Genomic DNA, 13,532 nt, shown 5'->3' on the forward strand with positions numbered 1-13,532 from the left:
CAGGTTGTACCAGAGATACAGAGACTGGAAGAGTCACAGAGATATCAGCAGGTTGTACCAGAGATACAGAGACTGGAGGAGTCACAGAGAGACATCAGCAGGTTGTACCAGAGATACAGAGACTGGAAGAGTCACAGAGAGACATCAGGTTGTACCAGAGATACAGAGACTGGAAGAGTCACAGAGACATCAGCAGGTTGTACCAGAGATACAGAGACTGGAAGAGTCACAGAGACATCAGCAGGTTGTACCAGAGATACAGAGACTGGAAGAGTCACAGAGACATCAGCAGGTTGTACCAGAGATACAGAGACTGGAGGAGTCACAGAGACATCAGCAGGTTGTACCAGAGATACAGAGACTGGAAGAGTCACAGAGAGACATCAGCAGGTTGTACCAGAGATACAGAGACTGGAAGAGTCACAGAGACATCAGCAGGTTGTACCAGAGATACAGAGACTGGAAGAGTCACAGAGAGACATCAGTAAGTTGTACCAGAGATACAGAGACTGGAAGAGTCACAGAAAGGCATAGATGTGGAAGTGCTTTGGTCACATCTCATGCCCCATGATTGCTTTAGTGTGAAAATTGCCCTGCAGAAACTGACCACACCAGCAGGACAGGCGTCTGGCATGGCCCACTCAGGTCCCAGGAGTTCACCTTCTTCTTCCTGCTGCATGTAAGTGCATTGTCCGTGTATAATGTGCTGTGCAGGGAGTCACTAAGATCGTGCACCCGATATCCTGCATATGTCGCTTCCCCGCTCAGGTCCCCGGAGTTCACCTTCTTCTTCCTGGTGCATGTAAGTGCATTGTCTGTGTATAATGCGCTGTGCAGGGAGTCACTAAGATCCTGCGCCCGATATCCTGCATGTGTCACTTCCCCGCTCAGGTCCCCGGAGTTCACCTTCTTCCTGGTGCATGTAAGTGCATTGTCCGTGTATAATGCGCTGTGCGGGGAGTCACTAAGATCCTGCGCCCGATATCCTGCATGTGCCACTTCCCCGCTCAGGTCCCCGGAGTTCACCTTCTTCTTCCTGGTGCATGTAAGTGCATTGTCTGTGTATAATGCGCTGTGCGGGGAGTCACTAAGATCGTGCCCCCGATATCCTGCATGTGTCGCTTCCCCGCTCAGGTTCCAGGAGTTCACCTTCTTCTTCCTGGTGCATGTAAGTGCATTGTCCGTGTATAATGCGCTGTGCGGGGAGTCACTAAGATCCTGCCCCCGATATCCTGCATGTGTCGCTTCCCCGCTCAGGTCCCTGGAGTTCACCTGCTTCATCCCTGTGCATGTAAGTGCATTGTCCGTGTATAATGCGCTGTGCGGGGAGTCACTAAGATCCTGCGCCCAATATCCTGCATGTGTCGCTTCCCCGCTCAGGTCCCTGGAGTTCACCTGCTTCATCCCTGTGCATGTAAGTGCATTGTCCGTGTATAATGCGCTGTGAGGGGAGTCACTAAGATCCTGCGCCCGATATCCTGCATGTGTCACTTCCCCACTCAGGTCCCCGGAGTTCAGCTTCTTCTTCCTGGTGCATGTAAGTGCATTGTCCGTGTATAATGCGCTGTGCGGGGAGTCACTAAGATCCTGCGCCCGATATCCTGCATGTGTGGCTTCCCCGCTCAGGTCCCCGGGGTTCACCTTCTTCTTCCTGGTGCATGTAAGTGCATTGTCCGTGTATAATGCGCTGTGCGGGGAGTCACTAAGATCCTGCGCCTGATATCCTGCATGTGTCGCTTCCCCGCTCAGGTCCCCGGAGTTCATCTTCTTCTTCCTGGTGCATGTAAGTGCATTGTCCGTGTATAATGCACTGTGCGGGGAGTCACTACGATCCTGCACCCGATATCCTGCATGTCTCGCTTCCCCGCTCAGGTCCCCGGAGTTCACCTTCTTCTTCCTGGTGCATGTAAGTGCATTGTACGTGTATAATGCGCTGTGCGGGGAGTCACTAAGATCCTGCACCCGATATCCGGCATGTGTCGCTTCCCCGCTCAGGTCCCCGGAGTTCACCTTCTTCTTCCTGGTGCATGTAAGTGCATTGTCCGTGTATAATGCGCTGTGCGGGGAGTCACTAAGATCCTGCGCCCGATATCCTGCATGTGTCACTTCCCCGCTCAGGTCCCCGGAGTTCACCTTCTTCTTCCTTGTGCATGTAAGTGCATTGTCCGTGTATAATGCGCTGTGCGGGGAGTCACTAAGATCGTGCGTCCGATATCCTGCATGTGTCGCTTCCCCGCTCAGGTCCCTGGAGTTCACCTTCTTCTTCCTGGTGCATGTAAGTGCATTGTCCGTGTATAATGCGCTGTGCGGGGAGTCACTAAGATCCTGCGCCCCATATCCTGCATGTGTCACTTCCCCGCTCAGGTCCCCGGAGTTCACCTTCTTCTTCCTTGTGCATGTAAGTGCATTGTCCGTGTATAATGCGCTGTGCGGGGAGTCACTAAGATCGTGCGTCCGATATCCTGCATGTGTCGCTTCCCCGCTCAGGTCCCTGGAGTTCACCTTCTTCTTCCTGGTGCATGTAAGTGCATTGTCCGTGTATAATGCGCTGTGCGGGGAGTCACTAAGATCCTGCGCCCCATATCCTGCATGTGTCGCTTCCCCGCTCAGGTCCCCGGAGTTCACCTTCTTCTTCCTGGTGCATGTAAGTGCATTGTCCGTGTATAACGCGCTGTGCGGGGAGTCACTAAGATCCTGCACCCGATATCCTGCATGTGTCGCTTCCCCGCTCAGGTCCCTGGAGTTCACCTTCTTCTTCCTGGTGCATGTAAGTGCATTGTCCATGTATAATGCGCTGTGTGGGGAGTCACTAAGATACTGCGCCCGATATCCTGCATGTGTCGCTTCCCCGCTCAGGTCCCCGGAGTTCACCTTCTTCTTCCTGGTGCATGTAAGTGCATTGTCCTTGTATAATGCGCTGTGCGGGGAGTCACTAAGATCCTGCGCCCGATATCCTGCATGTGTCGCTTCCCCGCTCAGGTCCCCGGAGTTCACCTTCTTCCTGGTGCATGTAAGTGCATTGTCCGTGTATAATGCGCTGTGCGGGGAGTCACTAAGATCCGGCGCCCGATATCCTGCATGTGTCGCTTCCCCGCTCAGGTCCCTGGAGTTCACCTTCTTCTTCCTGGTGCATGTAAGTGCATTGTCCGTGTATAATGCACTGTGCGGGGAGTCACTACGATCCTGCACCCGGTATCCTGCATGTGTCACTTCCCCGCTCAGGTCCCCGGAGTTCACCTTCTTCCTTGTGCATGTAAGTGCATTGTCCGTGTATAATGCGCTGTGCGGGGAGTCACTAAGATCGCAGCGGTTTGTGCTGCGAGTGCTACGCTGTGCTCAAGCCAAACACTCAGGTACCAGGGAATCCAGGTGCCCCCAACCCTGAAAGCTCCACCCCCGGTGGGGATGTTGCATATCTGAGCAATTACATTGCACTTTTTGTGTCTTTGCAGAGTCGTCTCACCTGTGCCGGATACCTGCTCCGTTCCCTGCAGCGCTCGGTGTCGCCACGGTTACAGCCATGGTGGTCATCACAGACAATGGCATCGCCATCGCAGGACAATTGTGGGCTCCGTCATTGAGCAGATGGTGGAACATCCAAGGTCAGCCCTGTTTTATGAAGTCAGAGAGGTTCTCCACCTAAGTGTATTTTTAGAAATATCTAAACCCTGAGATTTGGAGACGGGTGACGGCTGCCAAGTCCAACGCCCCTGGACAATCCAACACTTAGCCGAGTCACCTGGTGCTTTCCCTTGATTTTTACCCAAAATTAGAAGTCACTGGGAACATGTGACCCGGTGGCAGGAAAACATTACATCTCACCACCTTCCATTGCCTTTTATCTTCCCATTTATGGATGAATGGAAGGCGTCACCAATGACATTATCTACTTATTCCGGGGGTCCCAAGACATGTGACCATGTTAACCAATCACTGAAGGCAGCAGTAACCCCCTAGAACCGGCCCTGTATAGTGATGATATAATGTCAGCTGGGAGTGCACCCTACCTCCCGACCCTCCCGTATTCAGCGGGACAGTCCAATGTTTGGTCTCTGTCCAAGACGGTGCAAGGTATGTGCCGGGGCAGATGATAATGTAGCAGAGCCAGCACACCTAGAGGGGGGCTGCTGGGGGGGAGGGGGATGGGGTAATAGGGAAAATCATAGTGGGAGCTGCTGGGGGGTTCAAAATAAGAGGGGGAGATTCTGGGGGGTTCAAAATAAGAGGGGGGTTGCTTGGGGTCACAATATGAGGGGGAGCTGCTGGTGGCACAATATCAGAGGGGCTACAATGGGACAGGAAGCAGGGGGAGACAATGTAAGGGGGAGATGGAGGGCACTAAGGGGCAAATTATGCTGTGTGGGGGTGGAGTAATTGGTGGAGCAAAAGTCCTCTGTTCAGGGCCCCCATCAAAGGGTCTAACAAGGCAGTTTCATGTCATGTGACTTGCTGTAACACTTGCCCCCCCCTGTAGAGGATTTGGATTGGTTGGATCCTTCTAATAAAAAATAATGTAAACTTCCAAATTCCAAAGTCCATCAGATAAACTGGTCCCGTGGTAGAGATATTAGATTGTAAGCTCCCAGGTCCAGGAGAGGAGAGACCCGGGAGCGTAAATCCCATGTGTGGTGTCAGAGGTCGTGTACCAGGAAATGACCGGCTCCTGTAACATTATCCAAGAATAACAGCGCATTCCAGGACATTCCCTTCATGTCAGCCGCTGGGGGGGGCGGAGGGGGGGCAGGCGCACTACACGTCCATCAGCATTAACCCTTCGCGTAGGACACACGGGCCGCTCACCTCTGGGGTCATGGCCCAAGTGGGAGTATTATAACTATAGGTAGATGATTACAGGACGGTATTACATGGTGTATGGGACACAAGGGGTTACCTGTATGTAATAAGGGCGATGCTTGTCTGTATATTGGGGAGGCGGAGGATACAGGTGCAGAGGCCTCCTCTCCCCAGGGGTCAGGGATTGGTTTATGGTCAGATAATAAAAGGTATCTCCAACCACCGAGCATCTCCTTATAGATGGAGCAGCAGGTGAATGTGCAGGACCAGGCGGCTGACACCAGCGAGTGACTCACATGGAACATTTACTTACCCGGCCCATTCGCGATCCAGCGGCGCGTTCTCTGCGGAGGATTTGGGTCCGGCCGGGATTCACTAAAGCAGTTCCTCCGACGTCCACCAGGTGTCGCTGCTGCGCTGTAGTTCCCCGGAGTGCACTGAAGTTCACCGAGCCGGGCCGGGTGCAGGTAAGTGCGTGTCCAGCAACACATTTTTTTAAAAAAATATTGTGGTTTCTCCGAATCCGACGGGTTTTCCAACGACCACGCCCCCGATTTCTGTTGCGTGCACACTACCGCCGATGCGTCACAATCCGATCGCGTGCGCCAAAATCCCGGGGCAATTTAGGGAAAATCGGCGCAAAACGGTAACATTTGGATAACGCGACGTAAAAACGCAAATTGGGCCCTTAGTAGATGACCCCCATTATTGTGTCTTGTCTTGGGTTTGTCACATCTTAGCCACACAATGAGACTTATTTACTATGGATCGCTGATCGCCTTTTCGTCTGACTATTGTCCGTTTTTGGGGTTTGCACAGCTGTGACAGGTATATAACAGGTGTCTGCGCTGGGATTGTGTCCCATGCAATCGGATTGCGCTGCTTCCATGTGACAGAAATGGGGGGGGGGGGCAGGCCATCGCACGGTCCGACTGATTCGGACTGAGAGCGGGATTTAACTTTCAAAATTGTGACGCAAGACAATGGGGGTCATTTACTAAGGGCCCGATTCGCGTTTTCCCGACGTGTTAGCCGAATATTTCCGATTTGCGCCGATTTCCCCTGAATTGCCCCGGGATTTTGGCGCACACGATCGGATTGTGGAGCACCGGCGCCGACATGCACACGACGGAAATCGGGGGCGTGGCCAAACGAAAACCCGACAAATTCGCATAAAAAAAAAAGTGTCGCGGAGCTTGCACTTACCTTCACTAGGAATAGGCCAGTGAACTTCAGGGCATTCCGGGGAACTTCAGCGCAGCAGCGCCACCTGGTGGACGTCGGAGGAACTGCCTTAATAAATCCTGGCCGGACCCGAATCCACCGCAGAGAACGCGCCGCTGGATCGCGAACGGACCGGGTAAGTAAATCTGCCCCAATGTTCTTACATGCACCAGGAAGAAGAAGGTGAACCCCAAGCGACAAATGCAGGATCTTAGTGACTCCCGCCACAGCGCATTATATGAGGACAGGGGGTGACACAAGAGCTTACAGTCTATGAGGATGAGGGGGAGACACAAGAGCTTACAGTCTATGAGGATGAGGGGAGGACACAAGAGCTTACAGTTTATGAGGGTGAGGGGTGACACAAGAGCTTACAGTCTATGAGGGTGAGGGGGGACACAAGAGCTTACAGTCTATGAGGATGAGGGGGACACAAGAGCTTACAGTCTATGAGGATGAGGGGGTGACACAAGAGCTTACAGTCTATGAGGATGAGGGGTGACACAAGAGCTTACAGTCTATGAGGATGAGGGGGACACAAGAGCTTACAGTCTATGAGGATGAGGGGAGACACAAGAGCTTACAGTCTATGAGGATGAGGGGGTGACACAAGAGCTTACAGTCTATGAGGATGAGGGGGACACAAGAGCTTACAGTCTATGCGGATGAGGGGGTGACACAAGAGCTTACAGTCTATGAGGATGAGGGGGGACACAAGAGCTTACAGTCTATGAGGATGAGGAGGTGACACAAGAGCTTCCAGTCTATGAGGATGAGGGGATGACACAAGAGCTTACAGTCTATTAGGATGAGAGGGGACACAAGAGCTTACAGTCTATGAGGATGAGGGGGTGACACAAGAGCTTACAGGCTATGAGGATGAGGGGGGGACACAAGAGCTTACAGTCTATGAGGATGAGGGGGTGACACAAGAGCTTACAGTCTATGAGGATGAGGGGGTGACACAAGAGCTTACAGTCTATGAGGATGAGGGGGAACACAAGAGCTTACAGTCTATGAGGATGAGGAGGTGACACAAGAGCTTACAGTCTATGAGGATGCGGGGGTGACACAAGAGCTTACAGTCTATGAGGATGAGGAGGTGACACAAGAGCTTACAGTCTATGAGGATGAGGGGGTGACACAAGAGCTTACAGTCTATGAGGATGAGGGGAGGACACAAGAGCTTACAGTCTATGAGGATGAGGGGAGGACACAAGAGCTTACAGTCTATGAGGATGAGGGGTGACACAAGAGCTTACAGTCTATGAGGATGAGGGGGGACACAAGAGCTTACAGTCTATGAGGATGAGGGGGTGACACAAGAGCTTACAGTCTATGAGGATGAGGTGGGACACAAGAGCTTACTGTCTATGAGGATGAGGGGGAGACACAAGAGCTTACAGTCTATGAGGATGAGGGGGTGACACAAGAGCTTACAGTCTATGAGGATGAGGGGGGACACAAGAGCTTACAGTCTATGAGGATGAGGGGGTGACACAAGAGCTTACAGTCTATGAGGATGAGGTGGGACATAAGAGCTTACAGTCTATGAGGATGAGGGGGGACACAAGAGCTTACAGTCTATGAGGATGAGGGGGTGACACAAGAGCTTACAGTCTATGAGGATGAGGGGAGGACACAAGAGCTTACAGTCTATCAGGATGAGGGGGTGACACAAGAGCTTACAGTCTATGAGGATGAGGGGGGGGGGCACAAGAGCTTACAGTCTATGAGGATGAGGGGGTGACACAAGAGCTTACAGTCTATGAGGATGAGGGGGAACACAAGAGCTTACAGTCTATGAGGATGAGGAGGTGACACAAGAGCTTACAGTCTATGAGGATGCGGGGGTGACACAAGAGCTTACAGTCTATGAGGATGAGGAGGTGACACAAGAGCTTACAGTCTATGAGGATGAGGGGGTGACACAAGAGCTTACAGTCTATGAGGATGAGGGGAGGACACAAGAGCTTACAGTCTATGAGGATGAGGGGGTGACACAAGAGCTTACAGTCTATGAGGATGAGGGGAGGACACAAGAGCTTACAGTCTATGAGGATGAGGGGTGACACAAGAGCTTACAGTCTATGAGGATGAGGGGGGACACAAGAGCTTACAGTCTATGAGGATGAGGGGGTGACACAAGAGCTTACAGTCTATGAGGATGAGGTGGGACACAAGAGCTTACTGTCTATGAGGATGAGGGGGAGACACAAGAGCTTACAGTCTATGAGGATGAGGGGGTGACACAAGAGCTTACAGTCTATGAGGATGAGGGGGGACACAAGAGCTTACAGTCTATGAGGATGAGGTGGGACATAAGAGCTTACAGTCTATGAGGATGAGGGGGGACACAAGAGCTTACAGTCTATGAGGATGAGGGGGTGACACAAGAGCTTACAGTCTATGAGGATGAGGGGAGGACACAAGAGCTTACAGTCTATCAGGATGAGGGGAGGACACAAGAGCTTACAGTCTATGAGGATGAGGGGGGGGGCACAAGAGCTTACAGTCTATGAGGATGAGGGGTGACACAAGAGCTTACAGTCTATGAGGATGAGGGGTTGACACAAGAGCTTACAGTCTATGAGGATGAGTGGGTGACACAAGAGCTTACAGTCTATGAGGATGAGGGGGTGACACAAGAGCTTACAGTCTATGAGGATGGGGGGGGGCACAAGAGCTTACAGTCTATGAGGATGAGGGGGGGACACAAGAGCTTACAGTCTATGAGGATGAGGGGGTGACACAAGAGCTTACAGTCTATGAGGATGAGGGGGTGAAACAAGAGCTTACAGTCTATGAGGATGAGGGGGGGGCACAAGAGCTTACAGTTTATGAGGATGAGGGGGTGACACAAGAGCTTACAGTCTATGAGGAGAGACACAAGAGCTTACATTCTATGAGGATGAGGGGGTGACCCAAGAGCTTACAGTCTATGAGGATGAGGGGGTGACACAAGAGCTTACAGTCTATGAGGATGAGGGGGACACAAGAGCTTACAGTCTATGGGGATGAGGGAGGACACAAGAGCTTACAGTCTATGAGGATGAGGAGGTGACACAAGAGCTTACAGTCTATGAGGATGAGGGAGGACACAAGAGCTTACAGTCTATGAGGATGAGGGGGGACACAAGAGCTTACAGTCTATGAGGATGAGGGGTGACACAAGAGCTTACAGTCTATGAGGATGAGGGGTGACACAAGAGCTTACAGTCTATGAGGATGAGGGGGGACACAAGAGCTTACAGTCTATGAGGATGAGGGAGGACACAAGAGCTTACAGTCTATGAGGATGAGGGAGGACACAAGAGCTTACAGTCTATGAGGATGAGGGGGGGCACAAGAGCTTACAGTCTATGAGGATGAGGGGGTGACACAAGAGCTTACAGTCTATGAGGATGAGGGGGGGCACAAGAGCTTACAGTCTATGAGGATCTCTAGTATCCTCCCTCTAGTGTCTGTATCTTGCTCCGGCCTCTGTTATAGAGATGCAGTGTGTCTGCACCGTTACACTGTGTCGGTGCGGTAACACATATTCATTAATCACCCATCATCCATTAATAGTCATGAGGTGGTACACCCTTGTTCACATGAGGACAGGATTACCGCAGACACCTGTAAATGAGAGCGGTCAGCGACATGTATAATTTATAAGCGTCCTGACCACGAGGGAAGACGAGACAACGGAGGCTGCAGGGTGCGCAGAGAGATGTCTGCACACTCAGGGTCCCAGGGGTGGAGAAAGGGAACAGCACCAGGAGGCCTCCCCTCTCTCCTCAGCCTCTGCCTGTAGATCTCAGGCCTCCCCTCTCTCCTCAGCCTCTGCCTGTAGATCTCAGGCCTCCCCTCTCTCCTCAGCCTCTGCCTGTAGATCTCAGGCCTCCCCTCTCTCCTCAGCCTCTGCCTGTAGATCTCAGGCCTCTCCTCTCTCTTCTCAGCCTCTGCCTGTAGATCTCAGGCCTCTCCTCTCCTCTCTCCTCAGCCTCTGCCTGTAGATCTCAGGCCTCTCCTCTCTCCTCAGCCTCTGCCTGTAGATCTCAGGCCTCCCCTCTCTCTCCTCAGCCTCTGCCTGTAGATCTCAGGCCTCCCCTCTCTCTCCTCAGCCTCTGCCTGTAGATCTCAGGCCTCCCCTCTCTCTCCTCAGCCTCTGCCTGTAGATCTCAGGCCTCTCCTCTCTCCTCAGCCTCTGCCTGTAGATCTCAGGCCTACCCTCTCTCTCCTCAGCCTCTGCCTGTAGATCTCAGGCCTCTCCTCTCCTCTCTCCTCAGCCTCTGCCTGTAGATCTCAGGCCTCCCCTCTCTCCTCAGCCTCTGCCTGTAGATCTCAGGCCTCCCCTCTCTCCTCAGCCTCTGCCTGTAGATCTCAGGCCTCCCCTCTCTCCTCAGCCTCTGCCTGTAGATCTCAGGCCTCTCCTCTCTCCTCAGCCTCTGCCTGTAGATCTCAGGCCTCTCCTCTCTCCTCAGCCTCTGCCTGTAGATCTCAGGCCTCTCCTCTCTCCTCAGCCTCTGCCTGTAGATCTCAGGCCTCTCCTCTCTCCTCAGCCTCTGCCTGTAGATCTCAGGCCTCTCCTCTCTCCTCAGCCTCTGCCTGTAGATCTCAGGCCTCTCCTCTCTCCTCAGCCTCTGCCTGTAGATCTCAGGCCTCTCCTCTCTCCTCAGCCTCTGCCTGTAGATCTCAGGCCTCTCCTCTCTCTCCTCAGCCTCTGCCTGTAGATCTCAGGCCTCTCCTCTCTCTCCTCAGCCTCTGCCTGTAGATCTCAGGCCTCTCCTCAGCCTCTGCCTGTAGATCTCAGGCCTCCCCTCTCTCCTCAGCCTCTGCCTGTAGATCTCAGGCCTCCTCTCTCTCCTCAGCCTCTGCCTGTAGATCTCAGGCCTCTCCTCTCTCCTCAGCCTCTGCCTGTAGATCTCAGGCCTCTCCTCTCTCTCCTCAGCCTCTGCCTGTAGATCTCAGGCCTCTCCTCTCTCCTCAGCCTCTGCCTGTAGATCTCAGGCCTCTCCTCTCTCCTCAGCCTCTGCCTGTAGATCTCAGGCCTCCCCTCTCTCCTCAGCCTCTGCCTGTAGATCTCAGGCCTCCCCTCTCTCCTCAGCCTCTGCCTGTAGATCTCAGGCCTCCCCTCTCTCCTCAGCCTCTGCCTGTAGATCTCAGGCCTCCTCTCTCCTCAGCCTCTGCCTGTAGATCTCAGGCCTCTCCTCTCTCCTCAGCCTCTGCCTGTAGATCTCAGGCCTCTCCTCTCTCCTCAGCCTCTCCCTGTAGATCTCAGGCCTCCTCTCTCCTCAGCCTCTGCCTGTAGATCTCAGGCCTCCCCTCTCTCCTCAGCCTCTGCCTGTAGATCTCAGGCCTCCCCTCTCTCCTCAGCCTCTGCCTGTAGATCTCAGGCCTCTCCTCTCTCCTCAGCCTCTGCCTGTAGATCTCAGGCCTCTCCTCTCTCCTCAGCCTCTGCCTGTAGATCTCAGGCCTCTCCTCTCTCCTCAGCCTCTGCCTGTAGATCTCAGGCCTCCCCTCTCTCCTCAGCCTCTGCCTGTAGATCTCAGGCCTCTCCTCTCTCCTCAGCCTCTGCCTGTAGATCTCAGGCCTCTCCTCTCTCCTCAGCCTCTGCCTGTAGATCTCAGGCCTCCCCTCTCCCCTCAGCCTCTGCCTGTAGATCTCAGACCTCTCCTCTCTCCTCAGCCTCTGCCTGTAGATCTCAGGCCTCTCCTCTCTCCTCAGCCTCTGCCTGTAGATCTCAGGCCTCCTTTCTCTCCTCAGCCTCTGCCTGTAGATCTCAGGCCTCCTCTCTCCTCAGCCTCTGCCTGTAGATCTCAGGCCTCCTCTCTCTCCTCAGCCTCTGCCTGTAGATCTCAGGCCTCCTCTCTCCTCAGCCTCTGCCTGTAGATCTCAGGCCTTCTCTCTCTCCTCAGCCTCTGCCTGTAGATCTCAGGCCTCTCCTCTCTCTCCTCAGCCTCTGCCTGTAGATCTCAGGTCTCCTCTCTCCTCAGCCTCTGCCTGTAGATCTCAGGCCTCTCCTCTCTCCTCAGCCTCTGCCTGTAGATCTCAGGCCTCTCCTCTCTCCTCAGCCTCTGCCTGTAGATCTCAGGCCTCCCCTCTCTCCTCAGCCTCTGCCTGTAGATCTCAGGCCTCTCCTCTCTCCTCAGCCTCTGCCTGTAGATCTCAGGCCTCCTCTCTCTCCTCAGCCTCTGCCTGTAGATCTCAGGCCTCCCCTCTCTCCTCAGCCTCTGCCTGTAGATCTCAGGCCTCTCCTCTCTCTCCTCAGCCTCTGCCTGTAGATCTCAGGCCTCTCCTCTCTCCTCAGCCTCTGCCTGTAGATCTCAGGCCTCCCCTCTCTCTCCTCAGCCTCTGCCTGTAGATCTCAGGCCTCTCCTCTCTCCTCAGCCTCTGCCTGTAGATCTCAGGCCTCTCCTCTCTCTCCTCAGCCTCTGCCTGTAGATCTCAGGCCTCTCCTCTCCTCTTTCCTCAGCCTCTGCCTGTAGATCTCAGGCCTCTCCTCTCTCTCCTCAGCCTCTGCCTGTAGATCTCAGGCCTCTCCTCTCCTCTCTCCTCAGCCTCTGCCTGTAGATCTCAGGCCTCTCCTCTCTCTCCTCAGCCTCTGCCTGTAGATCTCAGGCCTCTCCTCTCTCCTCAGCCTCTGCCTGTAGATCTCAGGCTTCTCCTCTCTCCTCAGCCTCTGCCTGTAGATCTCAGGCCTCTCCTCTCTCCTCAGCCTCTGCCTGTAGATCTCAGGCCTCCCCTCTCTCCTCAGCCTCTGCCTGTAGATCTCAGGCCTCCCCTCTCTCCTCAGCCTCTGCCTGTAGATTTCAGGCCTCTCCTCTCTCCTCAGCCTCTGCCTGTAGATCTCAGGCCTCTCCTCTCTCCTCAGCCTCTCCCTGTAGATCTCAGGCCTCTCCTCTCTCCTCAGCCTCTGCCTGTAGATCTCAGGCCTCCCCTCTCTCCTCAGCCTCTGCCTGTAGATCTCAGGCCTCTCCTCTCCTCTTTCCTCAGCCTCTGCCTGTAGATCTCAGGCCTCTCCTCTCTCTCCTCAGCCTCTGCCTGTAGATCTCAGGCCTCTCCTCTCCTCTTTCCTCAGCCTCTGCCTGTAGATTTCAGGCCTCTCCTCTCTCTCCTCAGCCTCTGCCTGTAGATCTCAGGCCACTCCTCTCTCCTCAGCCTCTGCCTGTAGATCTCAGGCCTCTCCTCTCTCCTCAGCCTCTGCCTGTAGATCTCAGGCCTCTCCTCTCTCCTCAGCCTCTGCCTGTAGATCTCAGGCCTCTCCTCTCTCCTCAGCCTCTGCCTGTAGATCTCAGGCCTCCCCTCTCTCCTCAGCCTCTGCCTGTAGATCTCAGGCCTCCCCTATCTCCTCAGCCTCTGCCTGTAGATCTCAGGCCTCTCCTCTCTCTCCTCAGCCTCTGCCTGTAGATCTCAGGCCTCCCCTCTCTCCTCAGCCTCTGCCTGTAGATCTCAGGCCTCTCCTCTCTCTCCTCAGCCTCTGCCTGTAGATTCTCAGGCCTCTCCTCTCTCCTCAGCCTCTGCCTGTA

General features: G+C 54.1%; 1 long non-coding RNA gene across 1 annotated transcript in view; it reads left to right on the forward strand.

The window, feature by feature from the left end:
- The first annotated feature begins 27 nt into the window (after nt 1–27).
- LOC140065283 (uncharacterized) overlaps nt 28–13,532 on the forward strand; it is a 56,433-nt gene continuing 42,928 nt past the window's right edge. Inside the window, exons 1-2 of the long non-coding RNA XR_011847876.1 lie at nt 28–679; nt 3,453–3,602. This is a non-coding gene — a long non-coding RNA (uncharacterized lncRNA). The remainder of the gene's footprint in view (nt 680–3,452; nt 3,603–13,532) is intronic.

This window comes from Engystomops pustulosus, chromosome 6, assembly GCF_040894005.1.
Source record: "Engystomops pustulosus chromosome 6, aEngPut4.maternal, whole genome shotgun sequence".
Lineage (NCBI taxonomy): Eukaryota > Metazoa > Chordata > Amphibia > Anura > Leptodactylidae > Engystomops > Engystomops pustulosus.